This window comes from Hylaeus anthracinus, unplaced genomic scaffold, assembly GCF_026225885.1.
Source record: "Hylaeus anthracinus isolate JK02 unplaced genomic scaffold, UHH_iyHylAnth1.0_haploid 11982, whole genome shotgun sequence".
Classification (NCBI taxonomy): domain Eukaryota; kingdom Metazoa; phylum Arthropoda; class Insecta; order Hymenoptera; family Colletidae; genus Hylaeus; species Hylaeus anthracinus.
The window spans coordinates 13802310-13823768 of NW_026534330.1; the positions used below are offsets into that span (position 1 = coordinate 13802310).

The 21459-nt window shown below is 32.0% G+C and overlaps 2 protein-coding genes across 2 annotated transcripts in view; one reads left to right on the plus strand and one right to left on the minus strand.

The window, feature by feature from the left end:
- LOC128886402 (facilitated trehalose transporter Tret1-like) overlaps positions 1–21459 on the minus strand; it is a 56169-nt gene that overhangs the window by 13721 nt on the left and 20989 nt on the right. The window lies entirely within an intron of this gene.
- LOC128886434 (NADH dehydrogenase [ubiquinone] 1 beta subcomplex subunit 5, mitochondrial) overlaps positions 1–21459 on the plus strand; it is a 60098-nt gene that overhangs the window by 247 nt on the left and 38392 nt on the right. The gene's annotated exons all lie outside the window — the stretch shown is intronic.

Here is a 21459-nt window from a genome sequence, read left to right on the forward strand (position 1 = left end):
AATTAAATAAATAAATTGGTATAAAAATATTATATTTCTCAAGTGTCTAAATATATTTGTTCAATTCTAGACGATATTTAATTTATCAATTATTATTTATCAATTAACTCGTGTGAATTAAATAAATAAATTTTATGTTTTACCCAGCCAAAGGAAATGCTTTGACTCGTTAAAAAAGAATTAAATCATTAAGCCCTTGTCAAAGTTGTATGCGAAGCACTATCCGACTTCAAGGGCATTTCAAGATTATCACATCTTTTTCTATTTTCTTGTAGTTTTTTATGAGGATCTTCTATGTTTCTATGATAACTCTTTGAATCCTCCTCTTTTTCATGTACTTGGAGTAATTTTTTTACTTTTTTGTTGTATTGTATTTGGTGTCATTAAACTCGCCTTGACATCAATTAGGATACCAAAGAAAGAAACCATGATCTTTATGCAATCTTGAAGGCGTAGAAGAGTCGCTCTTATCACTGTATTGTCTACTCAACAGTGCAACTTGCCGCTTCGGCATTCTCTTCTATCTAAAATGTTTATAGTGGTACTCAGGTGTTCCGTTTCTCGTGATTCGTGACTCATTCCGTATACGGTTTAAAATATCTCGCGAACTAATGTTTCGTTCGCTACTTTATCCTAAGACTTTTTTATGTAGAGTGACAATAGGAATCAACCTCCGTAAAACAAAACATGCATTTCCATTTGAAAAAGTGACGCAAATATCGATTGCACGTGCATTGTTGTGGTTATAAAAAATCTACAGATTTCACCTATATTGCACCTACATTATTTGTAAATGATTTTCAATCATAAAAAAACCTGGTTCTTAAAGTATTGTACGCTTTGAACCATTCATTTTTTCCCTTTAACATATTTTTGTAAATGTATTGATAGCAAAGTTATAGCTTGATACTTGATACACTTACTTGGTTCACCCTGAGTATTTTACGTTCACATTAATGAAAGACAGAGATAGATGGGGTACTGCGGTTTTTTCTTTTTTTAAATGTGGGACATTTCCAGTTATTTATTGGATTGGCCACCAAAAATGTGGATTTGTTGTGATGATTACTAACTTGAGATATGTAGTTGTTCCATGAATTTATTTAATGAAGGTTTTTAACAAAACTTTACTTCATTCTTATTTGATTAAATATGAATCATGGGAGCCTATGTCGATGTAAATTGATTACTTCAGTTTTATGAAAAACCATATCAAAATTTTGTATTTTTAACACAGAATCTTATGAAACGTACAGTCTTTCACCTAGATTTTTTCAGTTTAAATTAAAATGCAATTTAGAAAGTTGCTAAAAGTTTGACATGTTATAAAAATCCTAATTGTAAACCATTAAAAAAAAAAAAAAAAAAAAAAAAAAAAAAAAAAAAAAAAAAAAAAACAAAACAATCATTGACCGTCCCAGTTTGATGAAAAACGATGTCAAAATTGTGTTATTTTACCACAGCTTTTAATGAAACATACAGGTTTTCAAGTGAATTTTTTCAATTTACGTTAAAATGCAATTTAGGAACCTCTGTAATGGTAGGCTTTATATTTCTCATTTAAAACTCTTCATTTTTCTTGCGCTATACATATTACACATACTTATACAAATTTAAGGTTCAGTATATACAGATTGGTTCACGTAACGTACTCACCCCCATTAACTCCTAAATTATATAATAATAAATATAATAAATATATAATATTATATAAATAAATATAATGTATATGAAGTATATGTTTCTTTTATGGGTCAAGGCGTTTTTAAAAGTTTAAGGCCAGCTTCGTTATCTTACATGCAATGTTAGATTTTTTATGTATATACAGGGTGTCCCAAAAATGTTGGAGGTCCTTGAAAGGGGTGGTTCGGGAGGTGATTTGAAACAACTTTTTCCTTAGCGAAAATGTTGTCTGAGGCTTCGTTGAGGAGATATTAACAGAAAATCCCGACCAATCAGAGCGCGCGGATACCGTTGGAGCGGCCACGGTAGCGTAGGCTACGCGCTCTGATTGGTCGGGCTTTTCTGTTAATATCTCCTTAACGAAGCCTCGGACAACATTTCCGCTAAGGAAAAAGTTATTTCAAATCACCTCCCGAACCACCCCATTCAAGGACTTCCAACATTTTTGGGACACCCTGTATATTTATAAATCTTCGCAAATTCCGACAGTTTTCAATTATTCTTTTGAACGTGACTGTTCTATAAACATGTAATCATGAATTTTCCCAAAATATAGGGGAAAGATCATAGAACAAACTATACAACGTATTATACAGAAAACATATTTCCTTGTCTATGATAAATTTTTCATTTGCACGTTAAAATCCACGAAAACTTTTTGGCTAACGTAATACAATACAGGCAGGCCTATTTTTTCCCTGCTCCAACTATAATATATGTATGGTTACGAATCGATGTAAAATGGATCAATGTTGTTTAACGCTGTGACCTTGAAATGTTCTGGTGTAAGGAACGATCCAGAATATATGAAATTAAGAATAGCGAAACAAATATAATGGAAACGCTGATAAATAATCGATATTCAATTTCGTAAGTGCTGAAAATGGTGTCCGGTAACGTCAATGCAATCTTCTAGAACTTAAAGAATAAATCCAACGTGTACAGAAACTTCTTGCAGTCTCAACTAATATTAGCATATGTGGCTCTAATTTGTAAGAACGATGCGACCTCTAGCTGGCGATACATTTCTGAATAGAACTAGTAATTGGAATCAGTAAGGTTATCAGTGTTTATTGATTCAATGCTACGTTAACTGATACACAATTCCTTGAATATGTTGTTAATATGTTCCATTAATTGCATCATAACGGCCTAGTATAGTATATATTTTTTCTGTTTCTTTTATATGTAGTCCAAGTAAAAATAAATTACAAAGATTTTAAGCGTAATACTTAAAGCTTGTAAACCTTATAGGTATACATACACATCAAAAACCTAAGATTCAACTAATTATGCTGAAGGTAATTCGAAGACAATTTTATTATAGATTACAGTGGACCTTACTCACCTTATATCACTTCAAGAATGTGACACTTGGTGTGAGAACAAAAAATGATGTAAAGTTTAAAGTCGAAAGGATAACGAAAAGTGTAGTAAAATGAAAGTAAAAGTACAGTGTAATTTAAAAAAAAATTATTATTAATATACCATATCATATATCATTGGATTTGTCTTCCTTTTTCTTTACCAGAATATGAAAAAACAAATATGTGGTTACATTTAAAGAAATATTAATGATCGTGAAATTTCGTAAAAGTGACCTTAAATACAATTTTTGTTTCTCTTGTAATAAGTGATATAATGTGAATAAACTTTATATGGCCTTTAGCGAAGACAAGATTAAATAAAATTTTAGTTTAGTTTAGTTTCTTCTTGCATCTTTGTTTTGTCTTCTCAATTTTCAATTATTTTTGATTATTCTCCTTTTTATTATAACATAATAAAGACCTTTAATAACGTTCCTCCCGAAATCATTCAAGTATTTTTCCAAACATTTTGCCAATTTATTAAATATTGTTAGAATATAAATAGTAAAGGTGGCGTTAGTGACGTTACAAGATGAACGTAAGTTAATTAGAGAAACTGTGATAAAGTTGTATGTTCCTCTTGTAGTATCGCGCCCCACATACGGTATGCGATATTTACTTCGAATAAATGTTTTCCGACAGTCATCGAATAAAGATGCATATCTTTATCTTTAAAAAAAGATATAATAAAAAGCCATCGAATAAAAATAAAGATATGCATCTTTATTCGATGAATAATAGATACAATTTTTTTATATTTTATTCGATATTTGTAATTTGTATTTAGATACAAATTTTGCCCATCTCTCCCCATACCTAAGAATAAGGAGTCAAATAAAAACACGAATCGTAGGGTGCGGAATTAGTCGTGTAAGAAAAAAAACTGTGGATACGAAAATCGTGGGTTCGAATCTCGATGCCTTATTTTCCGCTTAGAGTTCTACACTCTATGACAAGATTTTATATTATAACGATAGTTAAGTTAGAATATGTAGCTTTATACAATAATAAACAATATAGTTAACCCTTTGCACTCGAAAGGTGACTCTCAATCACCACTAGATTTTCTTTAGGTTTAATTTCTTTGGAACTCGAAATATCAATAAAATGATTGTCGCCGAGGCAAAGGTGACAAGATTCTCAAATTAAGGATCTCATTTTCAAAGTTAATGTAAGCTTAGCATTCGTGATGATAGAATGCTAAGAAAGCATCGCGAGTTGCTGATAGATACCAGAAAACAAAGGCACGAGTGCAAAGGGTTGAATGTTACTACACCGACACGTATTTACATTCCAATATCTTACCAAATATAAACAATGTCTTCAACGATGATAACGGTTAAACAAGTACACCGTGTATATGAGATCCTGTCCACGGGCTACAACCGGAACACTCGACATTATCATTTGCGTGACCTTGAACCGCAGAAACTTCGAATATCTTAAGCGAGACTGTGTTCATTAAGCCGAAAGAATTACAATTCTGACACAACTCGCGAAGATGGCGGAGCCGTCACGCTGGGTATGACTTTATAATCTTTCACGATTACTTATAAATATTTATGGCATCGATGACACGCGTTTTTATTCACTCATCATCAATCCCAAGGCTCCGTGGAGGATTACGGTACTAGTACGACGATTCACGTTTGTGACAAAGCATTTTCTTTCCTCGTAAACTGTATACATAGAAAGCAGTGTCAATTTCAGGGACATGCAAACAAAAATTTCTAATTCATTAGATATTAATATAAAATATGAATTTTAAATAATATATCAAATAAAAATAATATTAAATGATATAATTAAACGTGTAATTTGAACCAAAATCGTGGTGGATAGCTGAGGTGTAGATTAACCCTTTCAACCGGACTTTTTAACTTCCCGATTTATAGGGAAGTTATTGTATTTGCCCCTGAAATGAAAAATCGATTTTTTAGCAGATCTCCATGTTTCAAGGTCATTGGAGTAATTTTAGCCTATTTTTAACAAATTGTTTTTGTGTATGCGTGCGCGCGCGCGCACGTATGTAAACAAATTTTTCATTAACGTTTTCTAAAAAACTAATATCGAGATCAAAATGATCGATGATGCAATCGATGTGTATCAATCTAACTTAGAGCTGATTAGATTTTGTTCTAATTCGGTCCAGTAGTTTTTTTAAGAAAACTTAACTCAATAACGCAATCTAGATGCGAGAATATAAATTTATGAGCGAATAACTAAACGGAAATAATATATATACATATATTACTATTATTACATTTGTATGCATATGTATAACACATGTATACATATACATACAGGGTCCTCCAAAAGTATGGAAACAGCCAAATATTTCCAAAATGGAACATTTGTGAGAAAAATGGTTTGGAGAAATGTTTTAGCGTTTCAAAAATTCTATTGAACGATCGTGTCCGTTTGACCTTCAAAGGACCGGTCAAAGTCACGTCAAGGTCAACATGATTTTTTTAATGGAACACCTCATTTTTTATCATGCACTATGAAAGCTGACTACGAGACCTTTTCAAAAACACTAGTTTCAAACATTTTTTTTATTCGCGATAGATGGCGCTGTAATCGGAAATCGGGAAGTTCCTTGTGTGACCCGTATAGGGTCGTCAAATCCAGGGCCGTCGGAGTCAAATTTGTTTCGGTTGTTAAATTAGTTCCATCTTATTACATAATTATATTGCTTTCTAATTTACGACTAAGGATTGTCTATCACTTTTCATTGACTATTACGCGTCCACTCGTATTTCTATTTCAGACTTCTGATTGTATTAAATTGCCTTAGTGATCTTATTTAAGAATCTTACTATAACTTTGTGAACTTTAATACTGCTAAGTCTTAATAATCCGGGAACATAGTTATATTGTTCTTCAATTTACGACTAAGGGTTGTCTATCACTTTTCATTGGCTATTACACATCCACTCGTATTTCTATTTCAGACTTCTGATTGTATTAAATTGCCTTAGTGATCTTATTTAAGAATTCTACTATGATTTTGTAAACTTTAATACTGTTAAGTTTATTTCTTTTCTTAATTTATGGTTAATTATATCCCTTTCCCAATTATAGAGTATACATTCGAATACAAAGTGATCGATATCTTCTTCTCCCTGATCACAATCGCACATTGGGTCGTTAATGATTCCTTTTCTGGCTAGTGATGCTTTCTCACGCAAAGTGCTTCAAAAAGCGAATCATGGCAGAGCGCTCTTTATTTGGAAAAAAGACACCGATGAATCTTCATACAAAAATTTTCTTCTCTAATTTAAATTATGTATACGAACGTGTACAAAATTTCAAGTAATTTCATCGAACCATTTGTTCGTAATAAATTCGTAAACAGAGGCTTATTTGAACGAAGGTTGAAATTCGTGCACAGGGCGCCAAAGTGGTCCAGGTCGGCCCTGATAGGAGAACTCGTAGCTAGATACATATGTACGTGCAATTGTACATAGTCTTAACTGCTGACGACAATCCCATGTGAATATCAGCAATGTCAAAGCTATAACTTCCCAGACGATCGTCTTTCGTAATAGCGACATGACATCACACAAGTCGATTTATCGAGCACGCGTGATGTTTACGTCTGTTGCGATAATTGTGAATAAATTTATGGCAGCTGGCGATCTATTGTAACAAGTTGTTACTACTTAAATCGACCGATGACCGCGAACAGTGGAAACATTCATAATGTCATTTGAAAGCCAGACGGACTTAAGGAATTAAGTCTTTGCGACTTGTTTTGTAGCTAAATTAGACAAACTATGAATAAAATATACAGGCAAGGATATAAAGATACGAGATTCGATTTTGTTGGATGCACCCTGACGTGAGCAAAGAAAATTACGTTGACATATTTCAATGCTCACGTGCGACACTATTATACATATATTCATTAAATTCATTCTCTTTTTTTAAATAATTACAGTCAAAGTTCAAGCTATAAAAATTAACCTTGCTTTCGTGAAAGTTACGATTTTAAGTAGTACAAGCTTTTGTTTTAAAGGATTCTTGCTCTTAATGTTTGTTTATATTGTCACGAGAAACAGAGATGTTTTGGGTGAGGAAATTAAGTGAAAAATCTTTGTATAATAATGATACATAATATAAATAGGACCATTGTCTAATATGTAACTTTTTGCTCTTCTATTTTTACAGGATTCATCTGGTTTTCCCAAAATTTGATAATAAGCACGGTAAACATCAATATACAATTTAACTAGGGATAAATAATAATAATCGTACCCATGGCATTGTTATGCTATCGAAATTTATGAAGCTTCAATGTCTAATATGGAACTTGACCACGTTATGCTCTTCCATTTTTACAAGATCCATTTAATTTTTTTCAAAATGTAATACGTACACTAAACCTCAATATACAATTTATCTGGAACACAGGTTATGTTACATTAATTGTGAGATAAATTATTACGTCAAATACTATAAACTTTCAGCAACAGCTGAAGATTATGGCAAAAGGAATGGTATCGAGAAACACAACTAAGGAAATTTTCACGTATTAAATACTTCAGTTAAATTATTATCATTAAATAGTAATCTTCGAAAATTTGAAAAAAAAACCTCGTTACTTTTAAGTATGTACAGGGTGTAGAAAAATTAATGGTCACCACTTTCCAGGGGTTATTGTACACATCTGAATCGGTGGACATTTGCAAAAGAGAATTTGCGAAAACTTTAACAATTTTTTACGCGAAAACGGTTCGTCTCTAGTATATAGTTCCTTTGATGCTTTTTACCTACTCCTCGAGTAGAATTTTTTAAAATTAAAAAAAAAACTTTGACCTTAAATTTCGAGGTCATAATGGATTTTGCGGACGGTTTCTTTCGCAAATGTCCACCGATCCAGATGTGTACAATAACTCCTGAAAGTGGTGAGCAATAATTTTTGTACACCCTGTACTTTAAATTGAATCATAACTGGGAAGTGTTTCTGATACAAGCAGTCGAGCACTAACTCGACGCAATTAAGTGTCTCGGGGAATTAACGCGCATTAATTAGAGGATTTCGTCGTCGTTAAATGTAACTGTTATAGACGCAACACGCTATTAGGACTCCTGATAAGTCCATATTAGTGTGCACAACGCTCGTATAATTCATTTTGATCTACACGCTACATCGAGCACTGTTATTAAGATTAATTGTTTTCAATTTAGTAAGAAACTTTTTTACGAATGTTTTAGAAACAATGCATTAAGTGGATCGTTATGAAACTTATAGGGAATTTTGTTGAATGTTTGGTGATAATAAATCATCTTTTTTTTTCGATGCATAATTGTATATTACAAATTTACAAAGTTACAGATTTAAATAATAAAAAATAAACTTAATAAATAAATAATAATAAAACTAGTAAATAATAAACTTAAACAAAAATTACAGATTTTCTTGTTTATTATGCAATTTTATTGTCGATGTATCTAAAATTTTGTTAAAAATGATTAAATTAAACAATTCTTTTCATACAAATGAAACATACGTTTAACAACGTATATAATCTGTAATATTTTTAATCAATCAATACTATTACGTGTGTTTTACGTTTGTTTTAAAGAGAAGTGTAAAATATTTTTTAATCAAATTTTTATTACATAAACTCAAAGATACTTATTTCAAGAGATTTTCTAAAACAGATGTTCTTTTAAATACAATAATAATAAGCTCTTACAAAATTCAAAAAATTAGTTAACTATTTCTTTTAATCTATACAAAAAAGAACATGTCAATGCCATTAGTCATAAAAAAACATAAGCCCGAAACGTGATCGGCGCGCGAATTGGCTATATACAGAGTGGAACAAAACTACATATTTCTCGCTGCTCCTATACAAAATCAACCGAAAAGCTTCCAACAAGACATACAGTTAAGCTTTCATTTAGTTATCGTTTCGACTCTCTGAATTCAATTGTTATACTTCCAAAGTGTGTAAATAAAAATATTACAATAAATTTCATCAACAAATGTTTATATTTTTGATTGAAATTATAGTAAAACCGTTGCTCGAAAAGGCTTTAAGAATATAATAAACAAGAATTTTATTTTTTAGTATGTATAATTTTTTCGTTGAAACTTAAAACCATACTTTTGGTTTTATGACAGAAATCTATAGGACAAAGCTACACTGTTTAACACTTTCGCTGCGGATGACGCACATGTGCGTTCTACTGAAAATATATGGTTGTTTTTATTATTTTTCAGTTTTCATTTTTTTTTTTTTTTTAATTAGACAATCATATTATATATAAAATAAATTACCACAAATATATGTTTTTCAAAATAATCATATTAGAACATTTGTAAGAAATTTTTCATTAAAAAAAATATCATAGTTGCAGCTCCCAGCAAACGGCTACTTATTTTCGTCCGCAGCAAAAGTGTTAAGGGATCGCGTTTAATGTTGTAACCATTTCTTACCGAAGGTCATTGACATATTTTTAAACAGGATGGGATATTTTAATTATTGTAATCTCGTAGTTGCAAATAATATGACAAACAAAATATTAGTTTGTCTGGAAAGTCCGTGCCAATTTTTGATAGATGGTACACGTCTGTTTATATTAGAATGGTTGAAAACAATTAACGTGGGTGCATCCCTTAAAAGATGGAAAGGTCGTGGAACAAAATGGTATTTATATAATTCTATAAATATATATCCAAATTCAAATGTGCTTTTAAATTTTTCTTAAAAATGGCTCGAACTTTCTAGATAACCCAATAAATGAACAATTTTAAATAGTTGAGATGGCAGTTCTTAATTATTTTACAGGACTTAAGGCAGTTCAAGCTAGACAATAAGGTATCATTAAGAAATATTGAATTATTAGTTAATCAATGGAAAATGTATAAAATAGATGTTTTCAATGTTATTAATAACAAAATGTTCGGAGAACATTGAGAATGAATTAATGAACAAGGCTCAGTGTATGTTAGAGACAAGAAAACATAAAGTACAATGTAGTAACAATATTATAGCTAAGTGTACATAACAAACTATATACTAAGAAATTCTGTATAAATTTTGTACCAGATTGTGGTGTAACATAGACCTGTAGTGTCTATAATAGTGGCTCTCTCAAGTGCCACTGAGGATTCTTCCTACAATTTCTTAAAACCTAAACAGATAAATGAAAATTGCAGTGTATACAGCTAGAATGTGGTTCCTATTTTTTCTCTATAACGTTTCTCATTAACTCTTGACTAGTTCTTCGTACAATAAAAAATTAAAAATCATAACTTGCTTGTGACATTTGGAAATAAAGTCAAAACTTTTCTTTAATAAAATTAGTATTTTATCTTTTCATTATACCCCATTTCTAATAGACGATTCTTAAATTTTCATCGATACAACTGCCGCGACGAATATCTTTTATACACCGTGTACATTCTCCATTTCCATCACCTACTGGAATCCTTCCTATCGATCTGCCTCGCAGAAGAGTGTTTCGAAAGCATCTTTGTTAACTATACCAGTCACTCGTCATTGTGCAAACATGTTGCCGCGATCAACCGAGAGCCAATCGATCTCTGAGAGTTCCCTGTACATCCCACGCGCGTCATTTTCATATCTAACCCGATCGAATTTTTAACGCATTGGTAGAGCTTCTTATCGGAAACGATGAGTAATTACTCATGGTTAATTGAGAGTGTAATATATCACCGCATATACACAGTACACCGCGTATTAAATTTTGGACTTTTGAAGTTTCGGTATCTTAAGACAATTTTTCAATTAAATCAATGAGATTATCATATTTAAGGTGCCAAACAACATCTGAACGCGTATTTGCATTATAATATGCAAAGAATTGTTACTGTAACCACAAACAGGAATAGTACTATGTACACCAAATTTAAGAAAAATATTATAAATTAATATTACATTTATAGACAGATAGTGTTGACGAGAATTATGTAGATCGCATAATAAAAATAATTACTTGTGTATTCCGTAAGTATATGGCCGCTACTATTATATCTCATTCATTAACATAGTACCGACTACCAGACCAATAAACGTGAATATTCCTACGAAGATAAAATTTTGTTTCTGTGCAATTAGAAATGATGTAATCTAAGATTTATTAAATTCATGTTTGCAATCTCTTTAACATTTGACTTTCAGAATTAATGTAGTTAATTCCTCAGTGAAAATCACCCATTTATGGGTGACGTGTTAAATGAGCTATACTTTATTATTTTAATTTCAATGTCGTCGGGACATACTACAGTGCGAATCAAAAGTATACAAACACTTGGATTATGAAGGTTTCGGTATCTTAAGACAATTTTTCAATTAAATCAATGAGATTATCATATTTAACGTGCCAAACAACATCTGAACACCCATTTTTATTATAATATACAAAGAATTATCGTTACTGTAGCCACAAGTTGATTTTTGTACCGTGTCGAAAGTATACGAACATTCGTAATTAGTTCAAAATTTTAATTCTATAATGCCATTGATAATAGAGAGAATATAACCAATGTAGATTGTAGAGTAAAAGTAGACATCAATGTACATATCGATAGAATTATACAGGCTGTCCTAAAAATGTTGGAAGTCACCGACATTTTTACAAATTAAATTGTTGCTCTAAATCGTGTTAGCTATCCCCCATTTCTGGTTCTTACAGGAGTTCTGGGACACCCTGTATAGTCATTGGCATACAAACATCGACATATAGAGATCGGAATTGTTAAACAGTCATCATCATTGTCGAACAATAATTGCCATATAGTTATCGGCATATACAGGGTGTCCCAAAAATTTTGTAACAGCTTGAAAGGAGTGATTCAGAGGATGATTTGAAACAACTTTTTCCTTAGCGAAAATGTTGTCCGAGGCTTCGTCAAGGAGATATTAACAGAAAACACTAACCAATCAGAGCGCGTAGCGTACGCTACCGCGCCCACTCCAACAGTATACGCGCGCTCTGATTGGTCAGTGTTTTTCGTTAATATCTCCTCAACGTGGCCTCGGACAACATTTTCGCTAAGGAAAAAGTTGTTTCAAATCACCTCCCGAACCACCCTTTTCAAGGAGCCCCAACATCTTTGGGACACCCTGTATAAAGCGTAATAACAAGCGTACATCATATTTCTTTCCTGAGCATAAATTTATTTTCAAGCTTCACATGGTGGCTTATGACTTTTGCACAGTACTGTATGTATATCAGAACTAATAGATACCTATGTAAATAAGGTTAACAAAGCTTATTTATATAGAACAATATTATCATATGGCAAACATTGACACTCACAGTTTCACTTGCTGTTATACATAATTATCGAGGAAACGAAATTGGAAAAATTGAAACGCCGTTGGAAGGCTTATGAAACTTCAACGAAGAAAAAAGTTATCTACTTTGTGGCGATGACGATATATTACAGCGTAAAACAGAGTTCGTTATACTGTTATTTTTTTTCTGTTTCTACATCACATGAAAGAGAACGTAATTTATCTTATTGCTTCAATTAACGAAGGTTATCGGTTAAAAGCTTTGACTTGTTGTAGAAAGCCTTGCAGCTGAAGATAAAATAAATAATTAACGATAGGTACAAAAATTCTTGAAACTTAAAACTTTGTCCTATGTTTGTGAAATATTATTAAAAATAATTTTGTTTCTAATTTCTTACTACGGTATTATACAATATTAAAAACCATTAAATTTTGGTTTCTGATCATCTAATTATTCATTATTAGGGTCTATTCTTTTAGTTGCTCGATCAATTTCGTATCAAGTTAGTTTATTTTTAATATTATTCTCTTTAATTTTGTAATTGAGGCGTTTCCTTTAACAAATTTTTGTATATTAAAATGATTTAAGGTTTTCTTATATATATTATTTAATTAATTAATTAATTATATTATTTCCATTTAATATTTTTGGTTAAAATATTATAGAAGAGAATTTGCATTGATTTTTATAGCTCAATATTCAAGAATTATTTTTATAAAAAATTTAGTAACTTTAACTTTAATATTTTTTTGGATATAATTATTATTCTTTATATTTTATTTTAGTTATATATTTGATGAAGTTTCAGATGATCTTGAATAAATTCAAATAATAGCAAAAATATAAATAACTAGAATTATTTCCAAATGGTGTTTCCACCATTAAGTTTCAGGTGTCAATATGAAAAGTGGCAATGTGATTAGATTCCTACGAGCTTTTTATTTCCGTAAAAATTCAAATTTTTCGTCGTGTATCAGCTGTCAAAATTCCTTTGTAATTCCTACACTGTATTCCTAGGTGAAATATACTTTCACGTCCCTTGTACGGTTTTTATTATTAGTAGACTGGGGATCTTTATGCACTTATAGGAAATTTGAATTTGCAAGAAATTACAAAACGCAAATAATATGCAAGAATATAAAAAAGATTGAAAGTAAAGTTCATGTTATAATATTTGCAGAATAAAATAAATTCCTATTTAAGTTAAATTTTTGTAGGCACGTTCACGAAGATTTTATTTTGCATAAAGATCCGCAGTCTAATTATGAGTCACTGTGGTTTCCTGTATCAATAATTATCATCAATCATTTGACTAGTATCGTTAGTGATGCACTATGTAACAATATACTACATGTAGGCGCTACTACTTCTTAAGAAGGCATACTACAGATAACTACAGATAAATCAACTAAAAATCTCCATTTTATACCCACACTCACGATTTTAAATAAAATAGATTTACAACTTTTTTGCTAGAAATAATATTCTATCTCCAAATGGACATTCGAGGCTTTCAACGCTCACAATATCCTAGGCTGCTAGTATCTCGTTCAAAGGACACCGCGTGTACCCGGAAACCTCGGTTAGCGTCAACCGTGACATCTACCCAATCTCGAATGAGTTCAACAAACAAGCAGAACTCTTTCACTGAACCTCCCAACCAACGCAGAGTGACTGGCTGTCTAATAATAAAGCTCAAGATGACGAAGCGAGACACTTGATCGTCCGCTCCAACGGGACTAACGATACCCACTGTTTTTCCGTGGGAGTATTCTAGTCTAGAACTTTTAAAATATCAATTGTTTGTTTGCATTTTCTCAAATTGTAGACGTTTAATAATATATCTGCCAATTGGTTTTGTTGAATTCGGAAAAGGAGGCGACGGAAATTCCCGTGGGGACATAGTTCTCTGTTTGACTTTCAAATATTAACCTGGCCGCTTTCGTTGCTTCACGTTCACTGCTTGCCGTATTACTATTACACGTGATTAGGAAATTACGTAAGCGTTGATAAAACCACGCAACCCAGACTATTAGTTGGATAGATGATTAATTTTCAAAATGGGCTTGCGGGCACACAACTCGGGTCCCGTAAACAGAGCTACCAATTGTCACCATCTAAAATTAAATTGAATTCCCTCGTTCGTCATGGAACACTCTGTTGACGCGTTTTGTTCTTAACGATTAATATGTACCATACGGGGTGTTCATTTGGACTCTCCTAACTTCAGGGGGTATTTTAGACTAGAACTTTTAAACTATCAATTTTTGTTGCATTTTCCCGAAGTGTAGACATTTAAAAGTATTAGGTTGTCCCAAAAGTTTCTTTCGCTTTATTAATAAGTAATACATGTCCAATAGTTTATGTTTTATATTACATTACTGAATTGTGCACGGTTAATTTGCTCCATTACTGTTACAACATGAATATCCATGAAATTAGACTGTCTATTTATATACAGGGTGTCCCAAAAATGTTGTAACACCTTGAAAGGGGTGATTCGGGAGGTGATTTGAAACAACTTTTTCCTTAGCGAAAATGTTGTCCGAGGCTTCGTTGAGGAGATATTGACAGAAAACCTCGACCAATCAGAGCGCGTAGCTTACGCTACCGCGGCCGCTCCAACGGTATACTCGCGCTCTGATTGGTCAGTGTTTTCTGTTAATATCTCCTCAACGAAGCCTCGGACAACATTTTCGCTAAAGAAAAAGTTGTTTCAAATCACCTCTCGAACCACCCCTTTCAAGGTGTTACAACATTTTCGGGACACCCTGTAAACGCGACCACATAAAATAATTGAGTGCAACTCGCGAAAGAAACTTTCGGGACAACCTAATATGTCCCTCGTTCGTTATGGAACACTCTGTTAACGCGTTTCGTTCTTAACGATTAATATGTACCATACAGGATGTTCATTTGGTCTCTCCGAACTTCAGGGGGCATTTTAGACCAGAGCTGTAAAGTAATGATTATTTTGGAATTTATTACAATTTGGAACAATTACTTTGGAATTAGAAAGTAATTATTTAAGTAATTGTTGATTACTTTCTTTTTAGTAATTATGCAATACCTTATTCTTACTTACTGAGTAATTCAATTATATTTTAATAATTACTTATAACTGCCCAGATAATCATTAAAAGGCGTCTCAAATATAAAGTAATTAAGTGTACCTACAAGTAATTGAAAAGTAATTCTAACTAATTTTTTAATTACTTTCAAGTAATTACAAATAATTGGCAGACAGTAATCATTACTTTTAAAAATTACTGTCCATGTCACTGCAATTACTTGGAAGTGATTAAAAAAGTAGTTATATTTACTTTTTAGTTACTTTTAGGTATTTTTCACTACTTTATATTTGAGACGCTTTTTAATTACTTTCTGGGTCGTTATAAGTAATTATTATCTAGTGCCTGGGATTACTGGTAGTAATTAAGTAATTGGAAATACCATTACATGCGACAGAGTAATTGTAATGGCAATTATTCAATTACTTGGTCAAGTAATCGTTTTGTAATTGTAATTACGAATTTACAGCTCTGTTTTAGACTAGAACTTTTAAAATATCAATTTTCTTTGCATTTTCCCGAAGTGTAGACATTTAATAATATATCTGCCAATGGATTTTGTTAAATTCGGAAAATTAACGAAGTTAGGTGCCTGCAACGACGTCGACGTTATCATTTGAAGTTCATTTGAATACTGCATTTTAAGTTCCTTTGTAGTGTTTACTACAATTTCTTCATTGATAATGTGTAAAATGCGCAAAAGTGACATTCATTTTCCACAAGTAAGCAATAATTGGATTTTAATCGTATTCGTAAGTATACGTATCTGATATAAAAAATTTCAAACGCGATTTCCTGAAAATTATACTTTTTGAAATGGTTGCCATGAAATCTCGAATTCCAGTTGACCGAATGACTTCAAATTTGGAGTGAATCATGACCACATGTGCCTTTATCACCTGAACCATGGTTTTCAAAATCCGATTATTCTAAATATAGTTTTTTAATATACTAAGGACAAAACAAAATACAAAAAATCGATATTCGAACTTTAAAGTCCTGGTAATTTTTTGAACCTTCAATATTTCATAATTATTCTTGTTTAGACCATAGCGATGCTAATATTAACGAAGAGGATTCTTGATTTTTTCATTTCAGATAAGCTGAACGCCTGAAATCATGGAATAGAGAACATACTTTTTTTCAGGAGGGACTGTATAAGATCACTTGTATTATGTTCCAGTTTGATTATTTTTACCTGCAAAAAATTGTTACGTGTGCAAAGGCCTCTCAATATACATTCTTTATAAATTAAACAAAAAGAACTCTTTAAAAAGAATTAAAAATTGAAGCTCTAGACTAAAATACCCAAATATTCAAGAATATTCAAACTTTAAAGTGCTGCCAATTTTTTAAATCTTCAATATTTCATAATTATTCTGGTTCGGGCCATAGCGACGTTAATATTAATGAAGATGTTCCTAGATTATTTCATTTCAGATAAGCAGAACGCCTGAAATTGTAGCAATAACGAACATATACTTTTTTCAGAAGGGTCCGCAAAAAATCACATATACTACGTTTAATTTTAATTTAACTATGTACGTTCGTAAAATGTGAATAAATACGTGTGGAAAATCCTTTATCACAATTCCTAATGGATTAAACAAAACAAAAATCCTCAAAAAGAAGTAAAAATTGAAGCTCTAGACTAAAATACCTCCTTAAAGTCCCCAACACAATAAGCAGATTACGTAAATATGTAAACGCTTGTTCTGTAGACTAATAAAAAAATGTGATATTTATTGTCAACGAGACGGCTACGTACTGTGCATATATGCTGGCAGTAGAGTCGTACATCTGCACACGGCAAATACCAAACGAATTTGCACTGCTCCTCTATCGAATCCTGGCGAACAAACTTTCTTCTCAATTTACCATTAATTATTTTTTTAATTCGTCTCGAATTATCACCGATCGCGCGAACTCGCGATGGGCCAATAAATTCGCACGCGATCACGATCGACACTGATCGCTATTAGTATGGATGTTGTACGAAAAAAACATGTCTCGTGCGATATTAAGCGTTTTCTAAGAATAGAAACGCTAGTTGGATGTACGCTCTTGGCGTTGACCTTATCTTGTCGCTTCTGATCGTGAAACGAAGCGGCAAATACGATTTTGAGATACAGCGGGACCTCGATTATCGAGCTGTAGATATATTCCGCATGGTGTTGAGCGAATGAAAGTTACTTACAAAACGTTTTGGCATGCAAGTTTATTGGCACGCGCGGCGTGTAATAGGGATACGGAAGATAAAAGAAGAATAAAAGATTTTAATGTGATTGGTATCGAACACTGGAATTAGCAAGCTAGTCACTTTATTTAAGAAATTGTTCGATGTAATAAGTATGTTATACGTTTTTGTACAGAGTGTCCAATTTTAACTGAAACGCCGTAATAACTCAAAGATATGGGGTTTCATCAAAAAAACTTTATCAAAAAATTTTTCAGACAAAAATTTTATGTTTCGGAGATATGCAAAAGATGGAATTATCAATTTCATTATAGATGGCGCCATTAACGATATTTTATTATGGCGGACATTTTTAAAACATGGAAGTCGATGTTTTTATCTTGATGAAAATTGTAGCTGATATTGAGACTAAAACAACGATTTTTGATTTTTGTTTTCATTCGGATTTTATTTAACCGAGTTACAGCGCTTTAGATTTTGTTATTTTCAAACTTATTTATTGTGTCATACTTAGATATTATGTTACTCCCATAGTATTTAATTAATGGCTCCAAACCCTCTCTGTGCGAGTGTGTATATGTGTGTGTGACACATACACACAAATTGAATTTGAGAAATATTTAACTTTAAAGCACTATGACTCGATCAAAAATGATCCGAATAAAAAAAAAAAAACAAAAAGCGTTATTTTCGTCTCAATACCAGTCACAATTTCCATTAGGATAATAAGATAGATTTCCGTTTAAGAAAATGGCCACCATGAAGGAATATTCTAAGCGACCCCATCTATGATCGAATTGATAATTCCATCTTCTGTCCCTCTCAGAACCATGAAACTGTTGTCTGAAACTCTTGTTGCTAAAACCCCATGTTTTCGAGTTATTACGGTGTCCAAATTAAAATGGGACATCCTGTATACTGAATGTATTAAGTAGGACAATTATTAATATAGGGAACTAATTATGAATCGATGAATTGATTCGTTTCTCCCTCGTCTAATTTCAAAGATATTGGACTATTTATAATAGGTCTAGTGTTAAGAAATATACTATTTGGACTATAGGCTTGCGAAACTATTTAAAAAAAAAAAAAAGACAAACAGAATATCATTTATAATTAAAACGAAACAATTTTGTGTGATACGTTGATCACAATATTATTAGAAGATTAGAACACATCGTGTATTCTATGAAAAATAATTGATTTATCGAATCTTGAACTTATTTCGTCTTCTCTATCGCTCTCTTACACTAAGTGCAAACCATTACAACGACTTATAATAAATTTAGTAAGTACAACTATGGATTATGTTAAATGCTGATGCATGAACAGAGTTCGAAAAATCTTGTGAGAAGATATTACTTTTACTGTGTTCCTAATCACAGTTACACAATAGTTAAATCATACCGATCTAATTCATTAAACTGTTTCATTAGACTATAATGTAACTGCGGTTAGGAAGAAAGTGAAGGTAATCATACTTATCGAACAAGATGTAATCATACAAGATCAGCAGACATACTTGTCAGAATTGTCAGATAATCTCTTTGTTTGATAATTCTAAAGTGTCTTTCCAGAAATTTTTAATTTCGTTAATATTATTTTTAGACTCGTGTTAACTGTCTTTGACAATAGATCATAATAAATGATTGTAATAGTAATATTATAATAAGTGTTCGTGAAAGTAGACTGGGCAATCTATACTAATATTATAAAGAAGTAAAGTTTATTTATTTGTTTGTTTGGATGCAGGTGATAATCTCCGGAATTCCTGAACCGATTTTTAACATTTTTTCAGTAATAGAAAGTTCCACTATCCCTGAGTAACATAGGCTATGTTTTATTTCGATAAAAATACCTTTTCAATGTGAAATCTCAAAATTTGTAAATCAAGTTAGAAGAGAAGTATTGCTTGGCTACTTTATCGCCGTACGCTGACCAAATGGTTGGATATACGTGAAAATAATGTAATACAAAAATATTGGTTATGAATAGATTAAAAAAAAAAGTCAGCGACACGATATACCTAGCTCTTATATTTAAACCACAATAACGTTTTTTATGTTAAAAATGAATTGAAAATTATAAGGTGAACTTTAAGGGTACTTATTAGGTATAATACACGGTGTCCCAAAAATGTGGTAACACCTTGGAAGGGGTGATTCGGGAGGTGATTTGAAACAACTTTTTCCTTAGCGAAAATGTTGTCTGAGGTTTCGTTAAGGAGATATTAACAGAAAACCCCGACCAATCAGAGCGCGTAGGCTTCGCTACCGCGGCCCGCCCACCGACATACTCACGCTCTGATTGGACAGTGTTTTCCGTTAATATCTTCTTAACGAAGCCTCGGACAACATTTTCGCTAAGGAAAAAGTTGTTTCAAATCACCTCCCGAACCACCCTTTTCAATGACCCTCAACATTTTTTGGACATCCTGTATATTAATCTTTATAAAAAAGAATCATTTTATCATCTGGAAATTTCATGAAGCTAAAATTTGCCCTGTACAGCATGTTGTTTGGTCGCATACTTTAGGAGATAATGAAAAATAAAAATAATTCACAGAAAAGTGAATTATTGGTTATCTATTACACGACCGAATTCATCATTAATATTTACATTTCAAAATCTATCTCTACCCTACACCCAGTTAAATCCGTCCGTGTTTCGAAGTACCTACTTACATACTAACACAAACACTATGTATAGTAATTACTGCACCTACGTGAATAAGAATAGTATTCCACGCTAGTGAAACCGCAGGGTGCAGCTAGTTTTATAATGTAGGCTAAATGTAATAATTCAGGAAATGTATGCCAGCGAAATGAATTATAAGTTATTGTTAATAACTACGCAAATGTAAAGCGCGTTAAAATTATTTTGTAGATACATTTCTCGTAACAGTTACGATATAAATATTACATTCATCGTCAACTGAATTATTATTTGTGTTTTAAATGTACGTAAAATTGTAACAAAAAAAAAGAAAACAAAACGTAGAATAAAATTTATGTTACTAAAATGGTTCAACATTTTTTTTATATTACACCGAATTAAAATTGATTTTCATAGAAACTTAAATTTCCAAAATTGGATTAACTAACGTGAAAGCCAGGAAACTTAATTACTCCAGTGAAGAACGTTGAAGGATAAGCGTGCTACAGCGCTGTCAAGACGAACAACGAGATTAAGATCATCGATATTGGAAAAGAAAAACTTTTATCGCGACGATTATATCTGCTAGACGTTACAGACGATTTATATGATCAGATTTAGCTAGTTTAGGTGTATTGTAACTTCTTCCCTCCGATTAAAGATATCAGTTCTGGTATTACTTGTTTCCATTCTTTTTCATATATCGACTCAGTTAACGCGATTAAGCCGCGCGCCGCAAAAGACAAGTGTTTGCGTTAGAATTTGTTGCGAGACTGTATTCGCAATAGGAGAGAAGAAAGGAAAAAATCGAGCACGTGTTTAGTGGACAGCTCGTTACATGACACTAGGACGATAATCAAATCACCGAGATAAGATAAAAAGACGTTGAGTTAACGCTGATCATTTAAGCACGTGTTTTCATATCTCGACATTTATTAAAAAAAACTAGTGCAAAAATTATATTGACCCCTTGAGGGATTATACTACATATAATTATGTTTGTTTTTATTGTTGTTCCTTTTTCTGTGCAATTTACATTATCATAACTATGAATATTCTAGTTGATTTTGGAATGTTGAATACTGTACCTATACAAGGTGTCCCAAAAGTCGGGGAGGAGCCGGAAACGGGGGGTAGCTGAGACGATTCTGAACAACAATTTCCTTTGCAAAAATGTCGGATGGGGCTTCGTTAAGGAGATATTAAG